This window comes from Filicampus tigris, chromosome 5 (genome assembly GCF_054856515.1).
Source record: "Filicampus tigris isolate MCC_2025a chromosome 5, RoL_Ftig_1.0, whole genome shotgun sequence".
In the NCBI taxonomy this organism is placed as follows: Eukaryota; Metazoa; Chordata; class Actinopteri; order Syngnathiformes; family Syngnathidae; genus Filicampus; species Filicampus tigris.
This window is the reverse complement of record NC_141221.1, coordinates 3,413,955-3,438,609: the sequence shown is the minus strand read 5'-3', so window position 1 is coordinate 3,438,609 and position 24,655 is coordinate 3,413,955. Positions and strand designations below refer to the sequence as shown.

At 42.9% G+C, this 24,655-nt stretch overlaps 1 protein-coding gene across 2 annotated transcripts in view; it reads left to right on the top strand.

The window, feature by feature from the left end:
* Nucleotides 1–24,655, top strand: part of fam222aa (family with sequence similarity 222 member Aa) — a 109,028-nt gene that overhangs the window by 32,536 nt on the left and 51,837 nt on the right. The window contains exon 1 of one of the 2 annotated variants that reach the window (XM_086031866.1): nucleotides 22,185–23,033. The exons of the other annotated variant lie outside the window; for it this stretch is intronic. The gene's annotated coding sequence lies outside the window, so the exon portion shown is untranslated. Of the gene's footprint in view, nucleotides 1–22,184; nucleotides 23,034–24,655 lie in introns of those variants that run through there. 2 annotated transcript variants of the gene reach the window in all.

The window sequence follows — 24,655 nt, the reverse complement described above, 5'->3', positions numbered from 1 at the left end:
GCTTTACAATAACAACCTCCTGCCAAAAGCACAAAAACAAGGCACGAGGAAAAAGCTCTGTGCTCTATTTTGATGAAAGTAACAAGCACAGCTTGTTGTAAATAGGCTTTCTGCGGCCCGAGGCAGCTTTTCTCCCCTGGGGGGACGTGCTTTCTGCATCTCTCCCAGGGTTGCTGTCGCCACAGGGAAGTGGGGAGGGCGGCACAAACAAGAAGTTGCCTCAGCTCTTTTGGCAAAACGAAATCATCTCTGATTAGCTATACTGGCTGCGTTTGCCTCCTTTCATATGAGGAATAAAATGTCGGGATTACAATACAGGATTGTGTCGGACCTGCCTTGTTAGCTGTGTTAGGTGTGCAGTAGGGATAGACCGATTATCGGCCAGATCGATTACCGGCACCGATATTTGGCTTTTTGACGAATATCGGCGTCAGCCTTTTTTTTAAAACTCTGCTGTCCGATAGTTAAATCAATTTAAAACGGTGAAAATCAAAACAAAGATATGTGAAAGTTTAACATGTCTGTAATTTTGAAATGTTCATTTACTGTAGAAAACCACATGGAGCTATTGTTTAAGTTTTCCTTTTTTTTTTTTTTTAATCCTTCTTTATCCTTTTTAAGAGATGCTGACAACCCAGGGTGCTCCCTGAAATTTTTGTTAGAATTTTATAACAGGGATGTATACCGGCAAAAAATTCTTGTAATAATGATTAAAACAAAAAAAAAAGGAATCACCACTATGCAAACCTGAAGCATTGTTCAATAAACATGCTTAAAGACGTAACAACAAAGTTGAGAGTACATTTTCTTTACATTTTGATGCCTTGTCGCTGAAAATGAATATCGGCTCCAAATATCGGTTATCGGCCTCCTTGACCACTAATAATCGGTATCGGCCCTGAAAAAAAGCATATCGGTCTATCTCTAGTTTACAGTCCAGGTGCACTTGGAGAAACACTGGTTGCCGAGGGTGCATGGCCAAACTGACAAAAGGTTGTTAGCGCTCTGTCTGTCTGCAAACACTTCCGCCCGATAGCTCGGATGTGTGCTTATTCAAATGAGTTCTGCTGCGGGCACCCTCTTGCAAATCAGGTGCCATCCGCGCTTCGCACTGTCACACAAATTAGAAACGGATGTTTTGGGCAGAGCGGTCTGTGGACATCTGCCTCGCACTGCCACCTTCGACACGACTGTCTTGCTTCACCCCCACAGGAAGCGAAGCCGCAACCTTTCTCTCCTCTTAAAAAGGAGACGCAAAAGATGACTGTCTCCAACCTGCAACCTACATTAGTGATTTTTTTTTTTTTTTCTCCCCCCCCCCCAAGTAAATCTCCTCAAACCTCTCTTCAGTTACCTTTCTCCCCAATGCCTTTAAGCCCCTCTGATCCTTTCCAATAATAATGGCATTGCCAGCCAATCTCTCTGAAAATGGTTTCAGCGCATACCTAATCCCATTTAATTACTTAGACACACAGGGCTCAGGACACACTCCTCAGGCAGCGTCACCCCCATCCCCCCACCGCCCCCAAAGTGCCCCCACTCCCTGTAAGCATGCCCTGTTTGCACCCCATCCACCTTACTTCATGAATTATGGATCCTCGGCTGCAAGGCGAGGGGGTGATCATTCCGCCTGCTCTGTCATAATGCTCAGGGAGAGCCTGGGCTCAGTGTAAATATGCTGCCTGTCTGGGCTTGAGGTGCCCTATTGTGTGTGGTATTAAAAGCTCACAGCTCTCGCTCGCACTCCCTACGCCGCAGCAGGGGACGGGGGGGGGGTTCAGGCGTAATCACACAGAACTTCCAGCGCTCCGCTCTACTGCAGGCGGCCTCACACTGACCGGCATTACGGCTGGCAGTCGGCGCACCTGAGAGGAGGGGGGGGGGGGGGGGGGGAATGAAACAGAGATGGAAACGGAAAGTTGGGCAAATGGGCGGAATCGGCTGAGGGTTTTTTTTTCTCGCGATTTGTCAGCAGCGTCGTTGATTCGCAGAAAAAAAACAACATCACAGTGACGGGATGTCACAGTTTGCTTGACCTGGCGATGGCGAGGAAAGCGTTTGAATGGAGGTGAGTTGGAGTTTGGCTAGGGGAGCCCCCCCCCCCCACACTGGTATCGCGCTCGACTCCTTATATGTGACCAACGTTCGTTGTCCAGCATCTTTGCAGATCCAACATTCCCAGAAAAAAGTACCTTTAGGGATATGTTTTTCTGCTTTTCTTAAACGAAGATGCTTTCATTATTACCTCAGAGAAAAAAATACATAATGCACTTTTTACACATCCATTTTTACATGTCTGATATGCTGTACAGAAGTGGTTCTCAACTGTTGTCACGCTGGGACCCTTCATCTTCCAATTTTTACAAAATCTCCATTTTATAGAACAATACTGTAAAGCGTTTTGTTTTGGGGTTTTTTTGTTGAAAAATAGCCTCTGAAAATATATGTGCACTGTGTTACCTTTTTAAATGCGGTTTTGAATGAGTTTGACATACTGCCAAATGCACATTGCTAGCTATGACGTTAGCCAAAGGCTGCGCTGAACTGTATTTGCTCACAGACTAGCCAGTGAATAGAGCACAAATGAGTAACATTTCCTGACGCTCACCCAAAATGTGGGAACACCTCCGTGCTATTCAGGAAAAAATCGAATTCAAATACATGTTGTTGTTTTTTTGGTTAGCTGTGCGCGACCCATCCAAAATGGTACACAACCCATTTTGGGTCTCCGCCCGTCAGTTGAGAATCACGGCTGTACACTACTGTGCCTTGGGTTGATTTAGCAATAACCACAAATAGAATCTTAATCATTTTCCATACAGAAAAAGTGTCAATTGCAGATTTGGGCATGACAGACACCCATTTTGTAGGCGATAAATGAAAGACGGGAACCTTAAAAAAATTAAGTGGCAAATGGAATTTGGTCGAAGTTGGTAGATGGAAACGCTAACGGAAGCCCGTTTAAAATGATAGCCGGACCGGCCTGTATGCGATTACTATTTGGTCTGGCCAGACAAAAAGGTAGAGTGAGGGACAGCGGAAGGGTAGCCCGGCTGCGGCCAATAAACGGACCGGGAATTTTTAGTAAAATCCCCAATTCTTTGGTAAATTGATGAAATTTATTCCAGGGTCAAACTGTTGCTATTACAGACTATTCACAGGTAACAGCTAACAGTTGTTACATGAATACATTAGAAATATAGTATAAAAAAAACGAAACACCTTCAAATCTGAATTGCAGATGTACATCACGGCTTATACGCTTCAATTGCGGTCTTCCAACCTTTTCACGGATGTATGCTCAGTCATCCCTGTTGCTCCTAGCAGTCAACCCCTGCCTCAAGTGTCGCATTATGTTGGACTGGCGTGACACTGAGAAACTTAATACCGGACATGCTAGCTGAACTGGCCTCTTATGAGCTATGCTGAGGTCTCCCGCCATTTGCTGAAATCTTGTATGATTAGAAAATTAGAATGGTCTTTGACTTTTGGATTGAGCTAGCGCTCAAATTTTCCGTTTGCCCATTTTTATCCATCTGGTATTCTTCCGCGTTCATGGAGGATGACCGCTAGGTATGAGACATTGGTCCGTCCAATGATTGCCGTGAAACAATTCCATTTTTAAGACGGCAAAGGGAATCTAGCAGCTGCAGTTTATCAGGATAACTCATGAGAAATGTAATCAAGCTTTGCGATAACTTCATCACCCACTAAAGAGATTTCGGTGAATGTGTATGCAGTAAACCTCTCTGCGCCTATCCTCGGATTTTTGCCGTCTTTCTGTATCAGCCTAAGATGTCGCCCGAACGCGATGCTCCTTCTAAGTCGCCATACTAGCGGAGGAGTAGCTGGAGTCGGACACCGGCCGATAGCCGCCCAGTTTGACAGTGAACAGCAGCTCGATAGAAGATTCCAGTAGAAGTCCCGCAGGCAGGCGAGGCTCCTCGTGGGCTTGACTTGACAGGGTGGTAGACTTCTAAAGAGGATTCAAAGAAAGGTCTGGATCACAAGTGACAGTGATGGAAGTTAACGGCTGCTCATTGGAGGTGCAACAAGTGCCCGGCTCATATAAACTTTACTACTCGGTTGAAAAAAAAAAAAAAAGGAAGCATTTTCCAGAGAAATAAAAATAAACAACCGAGATACTGAAAGGTGATTGTATAAGTGTGTCTCTTATCACTGGAGGCGTACTGTAGCTGTGTTCAGAGTGAACCAATCACATTTAAACACATTTGTCACTCACCCACACACGATCGCGGGTGGAAGGCGGTCTCCAAATGGCCATCCGCAGCAACCGGCTTTTCCATTATCAACAAGCGGAGATCTTGCGGTTCCTTTTACATGTACTTTGCACGCACCAATCTCCTGCATCTTACATGCCATGTAGACCGTTTGGCTCTCTCAGTGCTCAATATTAAGGCAATGAGGGGCGCCGGTTCGATTTGCTGGGGGTGGGATGCGTTCCCCTTGCCAGAAAGCCAAAAAATAAAATAAAATAAAAGTCAGGAATAGCCTACAGAATACTTGATCTTTTGTTGGGTTTAATTTGAAGCGCTTTCAATGGTGTCAGGTAACATGAGTTGAAATGTGATTTGTTAATTCAGAGTACAGTCACATCACTGGGTATAAGAGAGTGTGCAAACGTTTGCACCCACGTTGTCGCGGTTTATTTTTTACTTCCCTTATCAAAATGATGAACTACTTTTTTTATTTTTTTTCAATTGAGTCGCACAGGTTATGGGTCACAAATGGTGGGAAAAGTTTGGAAATTAAATGATTTATGTTGGTCTCTTTTTTTTTATATCTCAAAATCCTGGCATCGGTTCGGAGCGCGTAGGATTTTTATAGCCTCTGTATGTACTTAAAAAAATAGAGTATCTGTGTATCATTGTGCGGGGAAAAAAATGTATTAAAATAGCCAATAGGAAAGTAATCATTGTTATTTTTTACAAGTCATGAAGCGGTGACTTCCGTTTTTAAAAACCTCAAATAATCTGCACGCCTTTTCTTTTCAATGGTACTGTTTGCGAAATGAGTTGGAAATGATATTCACGTGCTGTGCGATCACAGTTTGTCTTGTATTTAGAGCTTAAACTATCAAATAGGCAAGTGGAAACATTTTTAGTGGCGGCGCCTACTTTTTGTGAAATCTTCGCTTGCGCAACAGGCCTTGGTCCCCGACCCCTATAAAAGCCAAGGTTCACTCTATTTCACATGTCAAATGTATACCCTGCATGGCTAAAATTAGCTAAACTGCAGCACCCAAGTCCTGTTTCAAAAAAACCCAAAACACTGATAATGTACTTTGTACATTGAATTTTCATCGCGAGAAAAACATTTTCCCAAATACATCGTCATACCATCGTACGATGACATGTTTGTTGAAGTTACAGTGAAGTGTGAAGCCGAATAAAAGTACAAGGCCACCCTAAAGACTTTATAATTGGCAATGTCACAGTTCTCCCCTTGCCCGAGGAGGAGAAACGAAAGATGATGTCTGTGTCAGCTCTGAGATGGTTCTATGCTGTCTGTCAGAGCCCTGAGCGCATTTCCCTGAGCTCGATATAGACGGGACTTGTCTCGCTGCCCTCAGCGGCAGACAGACGTCTCATCTTTATCTCTCCAGATTTCTACCTAATCTGTTTCTCTCCCCTTGGCCTCTCTTCATGAATCTGCCATAAATCATTTTTGGATTCAGGCCCCCCGTTTGCGCACACACTTTCATAAAGGGAGAGGAGCGGGCATCAGATATCCGGACTAAATAGCGATCAAATTACACAGGATATGAAATGCTGTAGTTTGGAATCCATTATCCTACTCAATATGAGTCTTCTCGCTGTAATATGTCAGCACTGGCCCCCGAAGGGAGAAAAAGCACAGATGGTAATGTATATGTGCAATATGCATATGACTGAGCAAATAATTACGGCTGACGGTTGAGTGAAGAACATTGGAGCTAAGTGCGCACAACTTGTTCAAAATAAGATTCAAAACACAATAGAGCAGGTGGAGACCTTGGGAAAAAAAAAAAAAAAAAAAAAAGGGCGTGTGTGGTTATTTTCAAGCTACCCGCACCAGCTGCTCTTAGCCATAAACAGGCTGCATTTCATGCTGAGCTTTGCAGTTACATTGATTTTTTTTTTTTTTTTTTTGCAGGTTAATTACAACGTTTTTTTTGTTGTTGTTTTGGGGGGTTTTTTCACCCCCCCCTGCCTTTTCCCCATTTTACAGTGAGCATGAAAAGTACTAATTGCATTCAACAACAAACTAATGATAGCAGTAAATGGACTGGACCTGTATCTGCCTCCATCTGTTAAATCTCTCTCTCTCTCTCTCTCTCTCTCTCTTTAAAGGGGTCTTCATTCTGACAAGCATTATTGAAAAATTCAATCGCCATGGCAACAGCAGACTCATTACATTTAATCCACTAATTGCTAACTAGCTTCGCAATTGTCTGTAATTGCTTTGGGGACACAGTTAACCACGTGGTTGGTATGCAGAGCAAGGCTGTGCCTCTCGGTGCGGGACAAAGGCCAGAAATGAAAGATGGTGCACTGTGGTAACCCGGCCTACAAACTTCCTTCTCCAGCTCTCCCCTCTCACAAAAAAAAAAAAAAAAAAAATGTGCACACTCCATGATAATCATCATCTGTCAAAATCTCCAAGTGCAATATTAATGAATGGGCATGGTTGCTATGGAGATTGATCACCGTATTATCCGTCAGCAGTATTTAGTCAAATGGGCCCTGATGTTTGTTTGTTAAAGGGGCTGTAAACAATATTGCCGGAGGTATTTTGTTACTTCCTCAGCAGGATGCTACGACAGCAAATCAAATGGAACGATGGCTTCCGATAGTGTTTGAATAACTTCGCATTCGTACAATCGTGCGCATCTCATATAACGATGTTTGCAACGCAAAACGGTTTCACTTCAAATAAAGCATGTGAATTCAAAAGATTTGTCTCAAAACTGTTCTTTGCCGAGAATCTTTTTTTTTTTTTGCTGATGCCTCAAGAGGAACTTTAAGTCCCCTGAATGTCCATTTCTATATATGTGTGTGTGTGTGTGTCATCTTCCACACCGCTTATCCCGTACGGGGTGGCGGGGAGGTGCTGGGGTCCATCCCAGCTGACTGTGGGCGAAAGGCGGACTGCTAGTTTTGTTTATTTAGTTATTTTATTGATTTCATTTGGGTTATCTTAATGTGCATGTACGCACGCGGTTAAACGGCGGCATCATGATACCATCACAATTATTGCTGCATTGTTTGCATGCGTGACGACAGCTGTTCTATTATCACAGACACAATCATCTCTAATGAGAAAATGATCTACTTTATGAAGCACGTCAAACGTAGGTGCGCCTTCAAGAGCAAACATCAGGTTTGTGGCCATCATTTTTTTTTTTTTTTTTTTCCGGAGGCAGCGACTTTGCGCGCATCAGTCGTCATTCAAAATGATTCCCACAGATGACTCGTCAAAACATGAGGGGTGGCCAATGCAATAAAGGCTTTTATGGGTATGTGCTTGCATTCACGTGTGGCGCGCGTGTGCTTTTCGTGCGCGTGTGTGCGTGAGCGTAAGTCGGGGGCACCGAACAAACCCTAACCCCTTTGATTAGTGAAAAGGCTCAAAGGATGGAGAGGCAATCCGAGAACTTCACAGGCGCAGAGGGGAAATTGCCTTGAACCTTGAGGTGTATGAAAGTGCAATTTGTGTCCCATCTGTTCTGCTTCCCTTCCATTAGGAGGAGGAAGGGTGTTCTAAAACCACTGAGGAGAAAATACCACTGTGAGGGTCTCTGGGTATGCACAAGCCCAAGTGGATTTCATTTGCAGACGAGTCTTTCCACCTTTTCCTCTTTCCATCAAATTCTTTTAGATGCCAGAACAAAGAGTTTTTATTCTCTTTTTTTAACGTCGACTAGTTTCTTGTCATTTCCTCCTGATTACGGTGGCCTTCTCTTCAATAAAATTGTGTTCATCCGATGCAGTGCCGTGACATCACTGAGTAGTCCGGTCACTGTCGTAACAGTGGGCATTGTTGATTAGCTTCTTTGATTTTTTTTTTTTTATCTTTTTTTTTTTTTGACCTTATTTTTATTTTCATGACAGAGGCCAAGAACAAGTTTGTTCCCCGGGTAACGGATTGTCACCAATTGTCACCATTTGCAGTTGGAGCCGAGGTGTTGGAAAGTGTGGCGTCGGAGATTAAATGGGCCCAAAGGATGCATGAGCTAAGGTAGCGGAGTGCATTACTGGAACCAGAAAGCGACGCTATAATCGATTCATATTTTAAGTATATCCATGCAGGGGAAAATCTCTGATGTGGTAATAGTGCATTAAGTCAAATGTTGGTAATGTAGTTTGCAGGCATCAGCGTATTAGAATAGCTTTTAGACTGTATGGCAAAAAAAAAAAAAAAATGTATTTTGTGAGTCATCTTTGAAACATCTGCAAGATGAGCATTAAAGTTGGTTGCCAATGTAAAATAATAAAATGCAAAACAGTAACTAAAAAAAAAGCCCTTCACTTTCCTCCTGGTTGGATTTCACATTTGAAGGCTTGCAAAATAATGTATTTTTCAAAACATGGTAAGAACCTCTTAAATTGAGCGTCCCCTTTCTACCCTCTTCTGAATCAATCCGCGAGTATGCAGGCGTCCACTGTACTCCAAAACTGGTCTTAATGGGGAAGTCGTCCCCCCGCCCAAAATTATTTGCAATAATATGATCATGTGCCTTCACTAGTCTAAACATGGCTTTCTGATTAATATCGTGTTTGTGGAATATGAGTTAAGCAGTAAAATACACCCGTTTTTAGCCATCACAGGGGGCGGCCATTTTGTCACTCTGTCGACTGAAAATGACATCACAGTTGCTCAGGGCTCAGGTAATGACCAGCGGCTTATAGAACCATGTGGTTATTCTGTGGAATTTTCTTTCACCGCTAGGGCGCTCTAATACAATACAATACAATTGCCATGAACAGGATGTGACTGCAGGTGGAGGAGTTCAACAGGCGAGGGCGCTATGCACTAGGTGCTGAATTACCTGGTATGCAGAAGTAGAGCTGACAAACTGGTGTGGCAGCGGGCAGTGAAATGAAGATAAGGATTTTGTTGTCTCTTGGTTCTGTTCCGTTTTAATCAGCAAAGTTGCTGCTGTGTTAAAAAGGCGCTGTTAGGAAATAATCTGTTCAGGTACATGCATGTACATTTACAGTTCAAAATCGTTCTGTAAATGCAGTAAATATCTAACTTTTCAACATAGGTGCGGCTTATCTAAATGCGGCTTATATGCGTTTTTACATTTATTCTTTTTTTATTATTATTTTTTCATTATCATTTTTAAAATACAGTGGGTGCGGCTTATATAAAAGTGCGACTTATAGTCCGGAAAATCTGGTATATAAAAAATAGAAATAATCATGTGAAAAACGGTCACAAAAAAGAAGACAACAAATCCTTACCCTTACTCCCATGGTTAGTTTACTAGTATTAAGAGTTTATCTTAGCTTTAGCTTACTTAGCTTACCATCTTACTTATGCAAGGGGCACAATCTAGTTCATTATGTGCTACTCATAACGACGAAACGTAATAGGTTGGGAATTTTTGTCAAAATTGAAAGTCAACCAGCATCACAGAAGAGATTGTTCAACCGCCATACCTCAATGTTGGCTTCCAGGAAAATCATGATAAAATGGTTTCATTATGTAAAACAAAGTCGTTCCCTGACACACACACACACACAGACACACACACACACACAAAAACGGTTGTTTCAAATCCTCTTTACACATCAAATGCACAATTTCATTGTAGAGCTAGTACATACCATAGATGTGAAAACTAAATGTGATTTCATGACAGGGCAAAGTTAACACGAGTTAGGGTGAAGGGTGACTGTTTTTGGTGATTAGAGCCCCAGTTTATACAAAGGACAGTGCACATATCTTCTATTGCCAACTGTGAAACAAATGGCATCCAAATTGAATATTTCAGTCTGGGGGAGTAAGATGTGGGATTTGCACACAAAGACTGAGTGACAGATTGAGAGAGAGGAGAGGCAGCCAACCTTTAACGGAGCTGCAGAGAAAAGACAGTAAATGGCAAGTTAGATTAATAGATTGGCAAGGTCTCACACAAGACGGGGTAGTAATTCATCGCGTGAAAGAAAGGCAGCATTTTTTATTTTTTTTTTAGGTCAGAGTTGAGTGTGGAGGGATGATGAAGATGGAAATATGAATACTGAATAATTCAGCCTACATCCTTTCTTGAATCAAAAAAGGGATTAAGAGTGCTGCGTGGAGTCAAAGGTTAGAAGCAATTGTAGGGGAAAGACCGAAATGAGTCAGGTGGAAACTGTGAGACAGAACAGCTGGAAGAAGTGAAGGGAGTGTGCACACTGCAATATTGAGGTCAAGGTGTTATTATAATGCAGCTTCACCTTCACCGTTGTCGCTATGCAAATTGTAACTAAAAGTACATTTGGATTCCTATAACACACGGTTGGTGGGTTTTGTAAACCCCTTGGCCCTCTTGTGATCAACCTTTTTTTTTGGTTTGTTTTTCAAATGTAATTTTGCCGCGGTTGAACCTCGCAGCGGCAGGTAGCGCCCACGTCAGATTGGGCGATATGAGCTACCCGCCCCCACCCCAATTTGAACTGATCCGTGCCTATGTTGTCATTGGCTCAGCCGCCCAGACAGCGACCATTATTTTTCCGGGGAAAAGAAAAAGCGAGGTAGAGGACATTTGCAATTTGCAAAGATGCTTAAAGCGGAAGTCAACCCAAACATGATTTTTTCGAGAACGGCTGACCTGTTTTCTGAATCTGAGCCGTGATTGGTCGCTGTGAGCAGTTGTGATGTCATTTTCAATCGACGGAAGACAAAATGGCCGCCCCGGCTAAAAACGAGTGGATTAACACTTATTCCACAAACGCAATATTTATCAGAATGCCGTTTCAACTAGTGGGTTTGCATAGAACATATTCTTGAAAAAAAATAAATAAATTTGCGTTGACTTCCACTTTAACTCGTTCACTGCCAGACATTTTCAGACCCTATTTGGTCCTGCTTGACAAAAAAAAAATAAAATCACGTTATTAAACTTCACAATGAACGTCATAACAGTCACTCGCTAGAGCAGCACTCGGTTGGCTGTTTATTTTTTTTTTCTACATGGGGTATGTTTTTTCATCTAACCACAATGCGGAGCGCATGAGTGTGAGCAAAAAGCAGTGTCCGCTCTGGTAAGAACAAAGCACTAGAACAAGGCATTAAACACCACGGTTGCTTGCCCTAAACACACTGTCATGAAATAAAGACGGTCAGCATGGTTTTCAAATTGCAGAAGCAATGGACTCACCACCATTTGTCCAGTTAGCTAATTTAGCGCGGCAGATGGTTTGTTTTTCAAATCCATCTGGTAATGAATCAACAGACACTATTTGGAAAGGTAAGCAATTAAAAAAAAAAAAACATATGACTGGATGAACATCGGAGGAGTAAAAGCGTCCTTGCCAACAAGCTTCGGGAAACGTGTTTAAAACTGACCGCCGTACATGGAACGTACAGTCAATCCAAATCACATCTTATTGTCCTTTTCGTCATGGTGTTTATAGTCGCTAACGTCGACTTACTTTGCAGTCATTTCTACTCAAAGTTCACTTGCGTCAAAGGCAATTTGTAGAGACTTAAGTTTGCTGACCAAGAACTCAATGAGACTGTCTTCGTCATGGTGATTGCCTCCGGGAGACGACGCTGCTTGAGTTGTGGAGAGGTCGCCGCTAATGTGATTAGCTGTCTGTTTCCAATTAAACACAAGCCAATAATGAAACCAGGGACAAAGTATCCTATTGTCCTAAGCATCTTGACAGATATCCTCAAACCTGTTCCTTTCTTTGCTTTGACAGCTTTTGTTCCGCCTTTCATCCCCGTCCTTCGTGCGTTTTAGTGAAAGGCGGCAGAGTGGTGTGCGTGTGTGCGCGTCTCTGAGTGTGGGTTTTGGGGGTGAAAGGAGGGAGTTCTCAAATCCCACTAGGCTCAAGGGAGCTGTCAGAACTGATAGAGCTCTATCACTCGCAAGCCGAGGTGCAAAATTGTGCCGAGCTGAGCACTAGATGATGACGATGATGATGACGGTGATGATGGTCCCTCTGTCCACTGGAGTCCGACTCAGTGAGAGAGGCAGTGACAGCTCGAGAAAGTTTTACCTATAGTGCCTTTTTGCACACGCGATGCCCACTAATCACTGAAGTTTTTTTTTTTTTGTTGTTGTTTTTTTTTTTAGTCACTTTGTCAAGAAAGAGAGTGCCTTGGTATTTTATTTCCAATGCTAAACCCACTCTGTGTCTTTGACTGCATTCTGTTTTTCATGAAATAAAATGAAAAGTACTCAGTATGGTTTAGGTGGCAGCACAAGACCACATTTTAGTCTTGGTTACCTACTTGATACTGTGCCTTAGATGGCATGACCACAGCCCATTTTCTCATAGCCGAGTAGAACTGGCAACCGATAGATACAGTACAATTTGATTTATACAGCGCATTTCATAGGTGGATTTGATATCAAGAGACAGAACCACTATGCTGTAATTGCTTAAGAAACAAATAAAAAAATTGAGTTGAGAGAGAGGTGCCATCGGTCTGCTAATGTTATTTTGCCTCGTCAATTGTCTCCGGACATGTTATTCTTCTTTATTAAACTTGTTATAAAATACGTCGTTTTGATAATATAACCTGGGAGATTTGTCATTTTGTCATGTAATGACACTCAGTCAGGTCGAGAGAGAGACGACTATTCTCAATTTGGAGTGGAAGTGAATTCTAAAGCGGGGAATAAAACGTTTGGACACACTAGGGAGACCGTATCAGGAATCTTTGATATAATTTTGAATTTAGTGTTGATAGATTCATTGCCAACAGTTGGGGTGACAACTGGGGTGGCAAGGCATTTGGTGGCGGTAGAAGTTGCCACCCCTTTGCCAACCTTGTAAAAGCGCCTATGCGTGAAAAAAGTTAAAGCAGCTGCTCCACACCTTCAATTAAGAAGCTCACGAAATTAAATGATGCATACCTTTTCTGTAGCTTGTTAGCACCTGTTAAAAGTCTGAGTGGTTTTCCTTCTGCAAACTACAGTGTCAGACTTTTTTTTTTTTTTTTTTTTTTTCCCCCATCTGAATGTCAAAGCAATTTAAAACATTGTCACATTCTTTTGCAGTGAAAGTATTTTGAAATGAAATTAATGCTTAAAAGCTACAATTAATGCATGCTGTGACATTGGACAGCCTCCAACATCACTTTAGGAATTTAACAAAAAACAAATATGCTCCCAGAGTGGTATTTATTTCAATGAAAGCTTTAAAAAAAAAAAAAAGTTGACCTTGGGAGTGCTTCTTCAAGCGTCTTTGATGAACTGAAAATGTTTTATTTACCGGACACTAATCTTTTCACAAGCTCTTTTTCCTGTGTTGTTTCAACACAAACACCGAGTTGCTCTTCCAAATCGTTTGTGTTGTAACACATTTCACCGTGCCAATTGTGTCCTTCAACTGCCTCCGCATGTGGAAATCATTTCATTGCATACTCTAAGCCTCGCTGGTGGTAACATAGACAAGTACAAATTCATAATCGTGTACAATACAAAAAAGAGGTGTGTCAAAGCGTGCCTTGACAAATACAAAGACACTGTATTTGAGGTATAAAACTCACATTTAAACCTCATAAATTTATTTAAACCAAAGCAACTGCCGTGTAGGAAACGGCTGCTCAAAGCAGTCTTTTTTTCTGTTAAATTTTGGATTATGGCGACATATCTGTAGACATGCCTCTGTCTCCACACTAAAACCACTGGTGTGATAAGCACCTTTAGCTGTATGACGAGATATACATTACATTTTCTTTTACGGTTTACAGTTAACAATTCAAACTACTAAAGCCAGAAGTTTAATTGTTTCACTCTAAAAATGCAAAGGTAAAATGTTCAACAAAAATAGCTTGTTCCGCGATGATCGGGTATTATACGCATTGAGCGTGGCGTACGCTTTTACTGGTAGCGACCGTACGATAAAAAAAGCCGGATACATTTTTTTTCACGTTAATTGCACACACTATTCTGTTTGTGTATTCTCGAGTGTGCGTCAGCGGGATTTGAACGTTCGGATGCCGGCATTTTGTATTTTGCGAGGCAAAAACTGATCAGTTGACGGTGTCCGCCGTGCCTCGAAAGTAACGACTGCACATGACGTACATTGTTTCCATCCAGGTAATTTCCGATGTGTAATTGGTCATTTATAGCATTTTTTTTTCATCTTAATATATTTGTATGATGGTAGTGAAGCTGTTCAGGTGGAAAAATAATTAATTTAAAAATAATGTGTGTGTTTCGTGTCCATGTAACAACCGTACCCAGAGCTGGGCGTTCCGCCTATGTGACGGACCGGTCCGCCTATCCGCCTGTGACGGATGCCCATTTTGTAGGCGATAAACGAAAAACGGGAAACTTAAATAAAATAGCCGGACGAAGCATAGAGGGAAGCCCACGTTTTTTTCTCGTCTATGTAATGTCGTATTTTGCCGATCCGATCAATTACGCCATTGACAGATTGTGCGAATCATGACATTTACAGTCGATCACCGATTTTGCATAGAATGCAAAATATCGACCGATTTTCGATGCACTTGATCAGATCGGTGTAAAGTCCGCTCTGAGTGAATTCAGGGGACCTTCAGCTGTCACACACACCAGTTCCAAGCTGACTTGCCATTATGTGAAGCTCTCAAACAACAGGAACAGGGTTTGTGTTCTTGGCAGACCTGCCTCAACCAGCTGCTGTTTGTGTGCCTGCGCGTGTGCAAGCTTGCGTGTGAGGACAAACAAGGTTTTCTTGAGAGTGGCGTCATTTCGCTCTTTTCTGCTGAGTTGTGATTGCTCGATGCCAGAACCCGCATTTACAGCCCCTTCCAGGTTCTGAAATATAACTTCTCTTATTGCATGTAACAAATGCATTCACCATCTCCAGAGTGTCTACGTTTTTTTTTGGGTTTTTTTTGCAAGGAACAGGAGCGCCAATGAGATTTAACAGTCCCAGGTGTGAGTGCTGTGACACTGTGTATGACCTCCCCAGTCCCACACTCTGGCACGATTCTGCTTCCTTGTAATAGAGACATATGACATGACAAGGTGAGATAAACCACATTTCATCTCCGGTCAGATGTAGGCTTTGTCTGAACTATCTGGTTTCCATTAAAATTCTAGAAATAATCTTGTCACGGTACAAATAATTTCTCAAGTGAGGTCTTTCATAAAGCAGAAAAGGTTCTGCCAAGGGTCTTTATTTGGCTTATAAAAACCTGGACTACTGTATAATATTACTTTTTACAAGTATGTACGTAAAAATGACCAGCATTCGAAACTGTTAAAGCGGAAGTCAACGCAAACATATTTCAAGAATATGTTCTATGCAAGCCCACTGGTTGAAACAGGGCATTCTGATAAATATTGCGTTTGTGGAATAAGTGTTAATCCACTCGTTTTTAGCTATCTCTGAGGGCGGCCATTTTGTCTCCTGCCGACTGAAAATGACATAACAACGACCGATCACGGCTCAGGTCCAGAAAATAGGTCAGCCGTGATTGGTCGTTGTGAACAGTTGTGATGTCATTTTCAGTGGACAGAAGACAAAATGGCCGCCCCCAAAGATGGCTAAAAACAAGTGCATTTTGCTGCTTAACTCATATTCCACATACGGAAAATGAATCGGAATGCCATGTTTCAACTAGTGGGCCTCCTGGTGAACATATTCTTGAGGTTGATTTTCGCTTTAAGGGTTTAATTTTTCAACCCATGCCCAATATGCCCATACTACATTGTGATTGTTGTATTTAAAAAAATATATATATAAAAATGAATCAGAGTTGCCGCCACTACGAGAACTTTTTAGATATCCCTCCTTGCAGGACTCGGGAGGCGGAGAACGGAGCAGCCCTCATAAATGGTTATCCGAATACATCCCTCTATTGACTTTTCAGTGGGATACTTTAATACTGAGATATACCATAGCTGCGTGCCTTCTATTTAACCAACCTACTATACTGTCGTATATTTATTACTCATTAAAACCCTTGCTCCAGGTCCCCGAGATTATCCTGCCAAAAATTGCTCCTCAAAATTTGTAAATGGCTGCTGAAATGAAGTCATTCATTTGCAAAATAGCTCCTCTAAGAAAAAGTGATTTTGACCCTTGCAATGCAATTTCATATTTACAACTTACACCATGCCCACAACAATTAAGGAATACAATTGTAAACAACACTATAATATTTCTAGTGAACAGCAATAGTTGCAACTTCCTTTAAGGATACACTTCAAATACAAAGGTCGACACACAACCTCAACTGTGACTTCAGCGCCCGCCTGTTTGCTCACGGCTTCCTGCGAGAGTCTGTTGAGGCTGCAGGCGGTGTGTCACGGAGACATCTCATCTCTGATTGGTCCTACAGGAAACCAGATGCTTTTGAAGATTAAACAAGATGGCGGAAAAACTCACGCAGACACCCCAATTGTGGACCTTGAATGGAAACAAGGTTGCAAAGCAATCAACACAATTTGCAGGATTATCAAAAGAGGATCAGCGTCCTCAGCCCAGCCTTTCATTTATTTAAAACGATACATTTTCAAGCTTTAATGCCATGAATGAGAAGAAAATGAAATGCAGTTTTTAAGAACATGCAGACAGACGACTCTAAAATCCTGTCCCAGGCAAACCCGTACTACAAAAGTAAAATCCATTAAATGTCATTACAGAGCAATAAAGTACGAGTCAGTGGGGGATAGCGCGCAGAAAATCACTGTGACTTTTGGCGGCCTTCTTTATATGGAGTTGCAAATATAATTGAACAATATAACAAAAAAAAAAACATTCATTCATTTGAGCCAAGTTTTAAGATACACCTTTGCAAATGAGTCTTCCTATTTAACCCAAATGAGCATAATTTCTGAAACTGACAACGACAACCATGGCTATGATGTTTCCCAGAACTGATGCCTTTTCAAACCCTGCCAGGAAACGTCATTTTCGCTAGCAATCATTTATGCTGGTGTGGCAATACTATTTGGCAACCAACTGATCTGTGTTTAAGGTAAGAGGATGTCTTGGACCAAAGCGGGATTGCAGCACAAATCCTGACTGGGCTCGGCTAAGATGTGATTTCTAACAGGCACACGCGAGAGGTCGAAGGATGTCGTAAAGACTTCAGTTTATGTAAGTGAAGGAGTATTTCTTCAAGCAGGCCTGCATGGCTGCTCTGGCCCCTGAGCTCTGTCCTGGCTTCCCCTCCTATTAACATCTGGCTGTCAGTAGGAAGTCTCCGGACCGGAGACACATCTATTAGCCAAGCCAGACATAAAATATTGCAAAATATACGCATCTTGTCAAGCTTGCAACAGAAGAATTCGATGCACGCTAACACCTTTTTTTTTTTTTATTTTTTTTTTTTAAGCCAACTGCCTCTGACTCCACACTGAATAAACTCAAATTATACACTACTTTCACTACAGTTCAGAGGTCGTGGGTTCGATCCCGGCTGGCTTTCCTGTGTGGAGTTTGCATGTTCTCCCCGTGCTTGCGTGGCTTTTCTCCGGGTGCTACGGTTTCCTCCCACATTCCAAAAACATGCTTGGTAGTTTAATTGGACGCTCTAAATTGCCCCTGGGTGTGATTGTGAGTGCGGATGTTTGTTTGTCTCTGTGTGCGCTGCGATTGGCTGGCAACCAATTCAAGGGTGTCGCCCGCCCACTGCCCCGAGACTGCTGGGATAGGCTCCAGCACTCCCCGCGACCCTTGTGAGGGTAAGCGGTATAGATAATGGATGGATGGATAGCAGGGGCGGAGCCAGAACGTGGCTAATGGGTGGGCCTGGAAAAATCAGGGTGGGCCTGAATATTTCTCTCACTTCGCACAATCCTCCTGTCCCGACACATGGTATATTCAAATAAAATGACACACCGAACAATATGAAGTTCAGATCTTCCTTAGACAACCACAATTATGCCATTTTTAATATTCAATTTTAAAAAAAAAATCACTTTCATAAAAATGTGAAAGTATGTCTTTTTTCATGAATCTCACTGGGTGGGCAGTCTTGTAAATCTGGGTGGCCACCCATGGCTCCGCCCCTGCTACTTAGAACATTTCAAATAAGGCTCTTGTTTAGTTTTTCTTAACCCATTTGAGTGTCATACTTTAAAACTTCTGTTAAACGCGATGCCGATCATGGCTCATACCAATGAGGTAACAGATAAAATTATGTTCCGTTTCATAACTTTGACATAACCAAATATGCCATCGTTGAAGCCGCGAAACCCCACGGCCAACATTTGCAAAAGCCACTGACACATTGGCCGTGTCGGTGATCTTATCCGTCAAAACAACCTTTCTGCTCGAGGCTCGGTGTGGCCTCTTCCTCCCTTGCTCTCTTCTTATTGAGATCCCCCAGGGTTCCATTTTAAGTCCCTGCTTACTCGTCATCTAAATGCTTCCCCTTGGAGGGATTTTTCCGAGACATGATATTGACTGCTAAGCAGATGAAGGCAAACTCTACGCCTCCGAAGCAGTACAATCTAGATACCGCCCACATGTGAACTTGTCGATCCGAGGCATGGAACGGATGCCATGAAACTTTTTTTTTCAACTAAATGACTCCGAAACTAAATTCATTATAATCAACCTCCCCTTCACCCTTATCAACAAACTCCCTGCCCCTTAAAAACATCTTCAAGGCGGCTTGACATTTAGCTTATGTCATCGTCCTTTAACTGTAGCTTATTTTAAAAGCGCACGTATCACCTTGCTTTTAGTTCCCTGCTTTGTTAATGTATGCATGTTTCTGTTCCTTTCATCCTTTCATTCATTGTACAGCAATTTGTAACTTGTTTTGAAAAGTGATATAGAAATAAGTCACTAGTTTGTTTACCTGGGGCCTTCTCGACTGTTTTTGAAAAAAAACAAAAAAAATGTTTTTAGTAAACTTACAAATGCTTCCGCAACGGCCACCTTGACTTTGCAGCGCTGCTTCTTATTTCTCCAATACGTAGTCGTTGCAATGCTTAATTTTTAGGGGACTTATTGGTTATGTTGTGTTGAAACTATTCCCTCCTCTTTGAATTTTTACTGCACGTGCATTGCAAATTCCTTCATCAGACACTCGCTACAACTTACAGGCAAGCCGTACTGCCGCTGAGTTCGACTCCATCTCTGCCTTTGAAGAAAGACTTTTGCTTGGTGGCGCCAAACTGCAGCCCTTGGTTCACCCTTATTATGATTATCAACCAACTATAGAGACTGTTTCACGCGGATTGTAATAACCTTTATTCAGTTAATAAATGCCCAAATTGACTGTGCGTTTTTGGGGGCGAACTTATCGGCATCCGAGTTTCGCCGGGTGTTACCTCATTAACACAGTTGTCGTCAGAACAGTAGATGGGGGCAAATATCTTTATCTGTAGATGTGTTTGTTTTCCTTTCTAATGATGTGACTGCTTCCAATTAAAAGATCCTCTATTATCCTCACTAGGGTCGCCGATTTTGTGACAAAGTAAATGTTTCGTATTCTTTTGTTCTCTCGCTGTTGAAAGGCTCGACCTGCCTTCTTCAAAGACGTTTTTTAAAAACGCCTTAAAGATTGAACCCTTGCACAGAGGCGTTGTCAACCTTGCGCATATTCCGTTCTTCTCAAACCTTATTCTTCTTGCCTCCCCCTTTCCCTCGCTCCGACTACGGACCACTCTCCCTTGCCTGCCACCCGTGTGTGCCCTGAGCTCAGCCTCCAACCCGTGTGTCCTCTAACCACTTGACACCTTTACAGATTCATCCCCATCCCTTGGCAGTCGGCACGCACTTCGCCCGCGGGGGCACAATGCAGCGATCCTCGACAATCAATGGCAGATAAATCAATGCTATCTCTTTTTTCCATGCCTCTGTTGCCATTGATTTTTTTTTTTTTTTTTTTTTTTCCCCCACCCTGTTACTTTGCTGCATGTGGAAAGTTTGCTCATTTAAAGTGAGTTCACTTTCAGGAACACATTTTAACAACACAAGCCTGTCAGCTCCGAGCCAGACGCTAATGTTAGCTCTGGATGGGGCGTAAAAAGGGCTTTATTTATGAGATGCGCTGTTCAAACAGAGGCTGGAGTGGATTTATTGAATGGTTTTATTGTGGGCTCTCTTTTTAAGAGAGGCATGCCCAATCCTGCCTTGATTGGAAGCTCTTTTATTTTGATACCTTAACAGCGACAAAGCAGCTACGCTTTGATCACGAGAGAGAAGGAGGCCCAATTAGTGTTTGGATTACTCTCATGTTGCTGTTTTAGTGAAAAGCTCATTGCTCTCAAATACAATTTCACATCCAATCTGCAGGCTCCGCGGCATGTCACTCGCAATGATATCTGGGAAACGAACGCGCTCAGATATATTATTTTGAAAGCTCCATTTAATATAGCCCACAGTAAATTATCTACTGTGATGTTTCGCTCGTCTCGCCCATAAATAATTCATTGTTTTTATGTGCCCTCATGCCGCCTTGGGGGATTGGAACAGCTGAGTGTTTTCACAATGTATTTGTGTCCAATCTTCGGTGTATTGGGCGTGCGCTAATCAAACCGTAGTACACACGCCTTGAATGTTTGTTGAGTCATCTGCTTATCAGCTAATCAAATGTCTTGTTTGCCTTCATGCCCGCTTCGCAGTGGCGCCCGCCCCTTGATTGGCTCGTTTTCTATTGATCGTTCATGTGTTTGATTGACGGTAAAGCCCCACGCTATATGTAATAGGACTGGAATCCGCAGGCTTTGTTCTATGCTCGGCAGCGATGAGGAAGGAGACGGGATTGAAGCTAATACAGGATGGATTTAGGACACTCTTTTGTCCGGAAATGTTCCCGCCGTTTGACCATTGACTTTTCTCATCCAACCCCATGCCGCTGTGCAACATGTGTAACTATTCTCCCAAGAGGTGATGCTGTCGCGTGAAAGTGCAATTCATAAAGAGAATTCAAAAGGGCGGTGAGGCCGGCGCGGTGACATGCATCTATAGCCGGCATAGGGGAGCAATCAGATAGGGCAGAATTGATGACCCGGCTCACAATGGATTTCTTGGAGCAGGCTGCCAGACCGAGGTAATACTTTCAGGCTCTTATCAGCGCTGGCATAAGCTGAGGGCTGCATCACCCACTTCCCAGCGTCAGCTTATTATGAGTCCTTGATGTGTGATTGCTTGTCCTTCCCCTTTGGGTGTCTGTGACCCGATGCAGTGTTGGCAAGAGGAAGATGATGAAGATGAAAAACACCGAAGGCCGCATTTTTTTTCTTTGCAAAAACATGTGTTTTGCGGACCCGAGCCAGACGGACGCAAGTGCGCCTGATGGCTTTTTGCAAATCTAAGTCAAGTAGAGTTGTCACATTTTTGGAAGAAATGTGCAAAGTAGGATGGAATTTTGTTTATAAAAGTGAATTTTTAGTCAACAGTGCCAATTAAATTGTAATTATTGTCATTGTAAAGGCCAAATGTGCAGCTCCTGTATTGGTTCTCATTTAATGTGATTGTCTACAAGGACCTAATCCTCTATGTGCCAAAAAATACTGTTCTATTATGTGATTCTTTAAAAAGATATCACATCCTAATCCTTTATGTGCCCCCCAAAAATGGCCGTGCTATGTTTTGAACAAGCTAATTTTACTGTATAGGTTACTCTCATTGGATGTGTATGATTGTGGTTGTATAACAGTCCTTTATTTCTCAGTATTGGGTCAGACTTGAGTTCTCCTCAATAAGGGATGTCACAGTTAACCTTTACGTATGCCGCCGAAAGATGGATGAAGTGCTGCGGAGGATAAAATAGTGATTAAAGATCTCATTATGTATGTTGCCACAGTAATTAATATTAGAAGTATATTTTTTTTCTTTTTTTTTTCCTTTTTTACACAAGTAAACAACGTGGTTTCAGACGCTCGGACGCCATGCATCTCTATGGTAACAGTCGTCAATTATCGTTGATTGGCCGAGCCGTGGGAATGTTTGTTTTGGCCGGCCTCGCTGATTGGTCGGTGGGCGGTCTTTTCAGCCCGACCGGCTGCAGCGTTCCGGGTTATTGTCAGTCTCAGCAGCTCGGCACCAGGGCAGGAACGCCGCATCCCGGAGCTGCCAGCCCTTTCATCCAAATTCAACTTTTTTTTTTTTTTTTTTTTTTTTTTGCTTCCCCCTCCCCTTTTATTGGTTCATGCAGCAAAGAGAGCAGCAACGGGTGAGGTCAGTGCACAAGAGCAGCCGGAGATCCACATTGTGGATGTGGAGGCAAAAACATCTTCGAGGGGAGAAAGTGACGGACCGAGTGGAGCCGGATCGCCGGGATTTCTTGTTCCTTTCCCCACAAGCGCTTGAAGATTGCCATTTTTTCGCTCTCAGTTTTGATTTGTGTCAATGCGCCATTCGCACAGGATTGCCTCAATTGTATCCTCGCATTTGAATGATCATTTTTAGACCACTTGAAACCGTAACAGCTGGGATCTTTTCTCTCTCTCTCTCTCTCTCTCTCTTGGAATTGTGGAATACTGCATAGTGCATAAATCAAGCAGCCAATCTTTCCACTAACTGTCTCGTCGCTTGGAGAGAGCAGCGAGTGAAATTAAACGCAAAGCAGGACCTTTCACCTCGCTCCGGAGGCGAAACGTCGACAGCTTGAAGCGCACTTTGCGGTGCGCAATTGTTCCTCGGAGGACCTGTTTCTTTCTGCACCGTTTGCCCTCCGCTAAAAATTTGGCAGTCGATCCGAGGAAATTTCCAAAAGCTTGTCAAGTGTGGGATTTAAATCGCTACGGGTGGAGGACGAAGAAGAGGATAAACTTCATCTGCGTTTGACATCGGCGCTGCTGGATTGGAGCAAAATGAAGCATTTCTAATTGGGAGCACACAGCTTGCTCGGGCGATGTTATAAATCTGCATGGAGCTCTAGTCTGCACTACGGAACAATTTATGGTAAATATATTTATGTATTATTCTAAAGTCAGGTCTTAAGGGCTGTCTTTCAACATTGAACGCACTGTCAGAACCTTGCTCTCCGTCTTTGGGGTTTTAACGAGATAGTGAATGTTAGTCAAAGCTGTTGGCTCGCTTAATGATGTCCCACATGGAAGTCCATTGTTGGCGTGTGTGTGAGCCACAAAAAAAAAGGGGGGTTAAAAAGAAAGAAAGAAAGAAAGAAGACGGAGTGTCGTAAAACGGACGTGTTCGAATAGTTCCAGGAGCCACTTTGAAGTATGATTGAACTGCTCCGACGCCGGTACCGCTCTTCCTGCGGGCTCTGATCCAAACGTGCGAACCTCTCACTGCAAATGCCTGCTGCAATTAGTGCTTCATCACCCCGGAGTGTTAATGACATCCACTGTGCTTTTATAGTCTTCCTGCATATTATGGCAGGATTTTTACTGCAGGCCTCGTAAAATTCAGCCGAGATGTGAGCGTCCAACTGTAAAACTTTTCACTCCCAAGGATGATTGGGGAAGCTTCTGTGTGCCCTCTGCAGGCAGACACGCGCGCACATACAGCCTTTAACGCTACCACCGGCTAATGATCTTCAATGTACTTTGTGTGGGGGTGTACGTGCGTGTGTGTGTGTGTGTTTTTCTTTTCGTATGAATAGGGATACTTCAGGCTATAAAAATTCGGCTCCTGTGAACTTGTAGCCCCCCCCCCCCCCCAACACACACCCATGCGCAAACGCACTTGCCTTTATTAGGTACATGTATCTGCACTGCACTCTTATGAAAGCTAATAATATGTTTATAAGGTCGTTGCATGGGGTGGTGTTTTAGCTGCGCTGTGGATGTGTTGCTAATGATTTATTTGGGTGCAGTCCTGAAAAATGACAGTTACTTTGGAGTCAAATGAATAACCCACGCATCCCATGCGTTCGGTGTCACGGCATAGCAGAACCAGTCCGAAATAAAACACAAGAAACTCCTGTGCCTTTTGTCAAAGTAGCTATCGTTGATTGCAGCATGGTCAGTTTGTGTCCTGATAAAGTGCCCTGTACATAAATGAACATTCATGATATGATTTTCGCTGACTGTGCAGCAATACGTCTGCACGCAGACTATGTTTTAACATTATCCTCGGAATATACAGTATCTCCCTGGCTGGAGCCAGTCTGTCTCTCTCCCGTCGACAAGCAGCTTGCTGAATGTAATATGTCCAATGCCCGCCCGCCTCCCCCGCCTCCCACCCTGCACCCCAGCCAGGGCACCTGCCATGGAGCCTTCCTGGCTGTATTGAATAAAACATCCGGTGATGTATGAGGCAGGGGGCTGCACCCGAGGGGGCACAACTGCCTCATTTACTTCCTCCACTCTGCGCCTCTGACCTGCTGAGCAAATTGTGCTCATATTAGCTGTGCGGCTGCTCCTCACCTAAACAAATAGTCTTCCCAGCATAATGCTTGTCTTAACTCAATGTGATGGTTGGACGAGGCACCGGGAAACAGCGTGACAGAGAAGCTTTAATATCTAGGTCACTGAATTACCTTTCTGGAGTTTCTTGTGGTTTTTTTTTTTTTTTTTGGCCGCTTTATTCACTGACTTGCTTTTGAAAGCTTTTGTTAT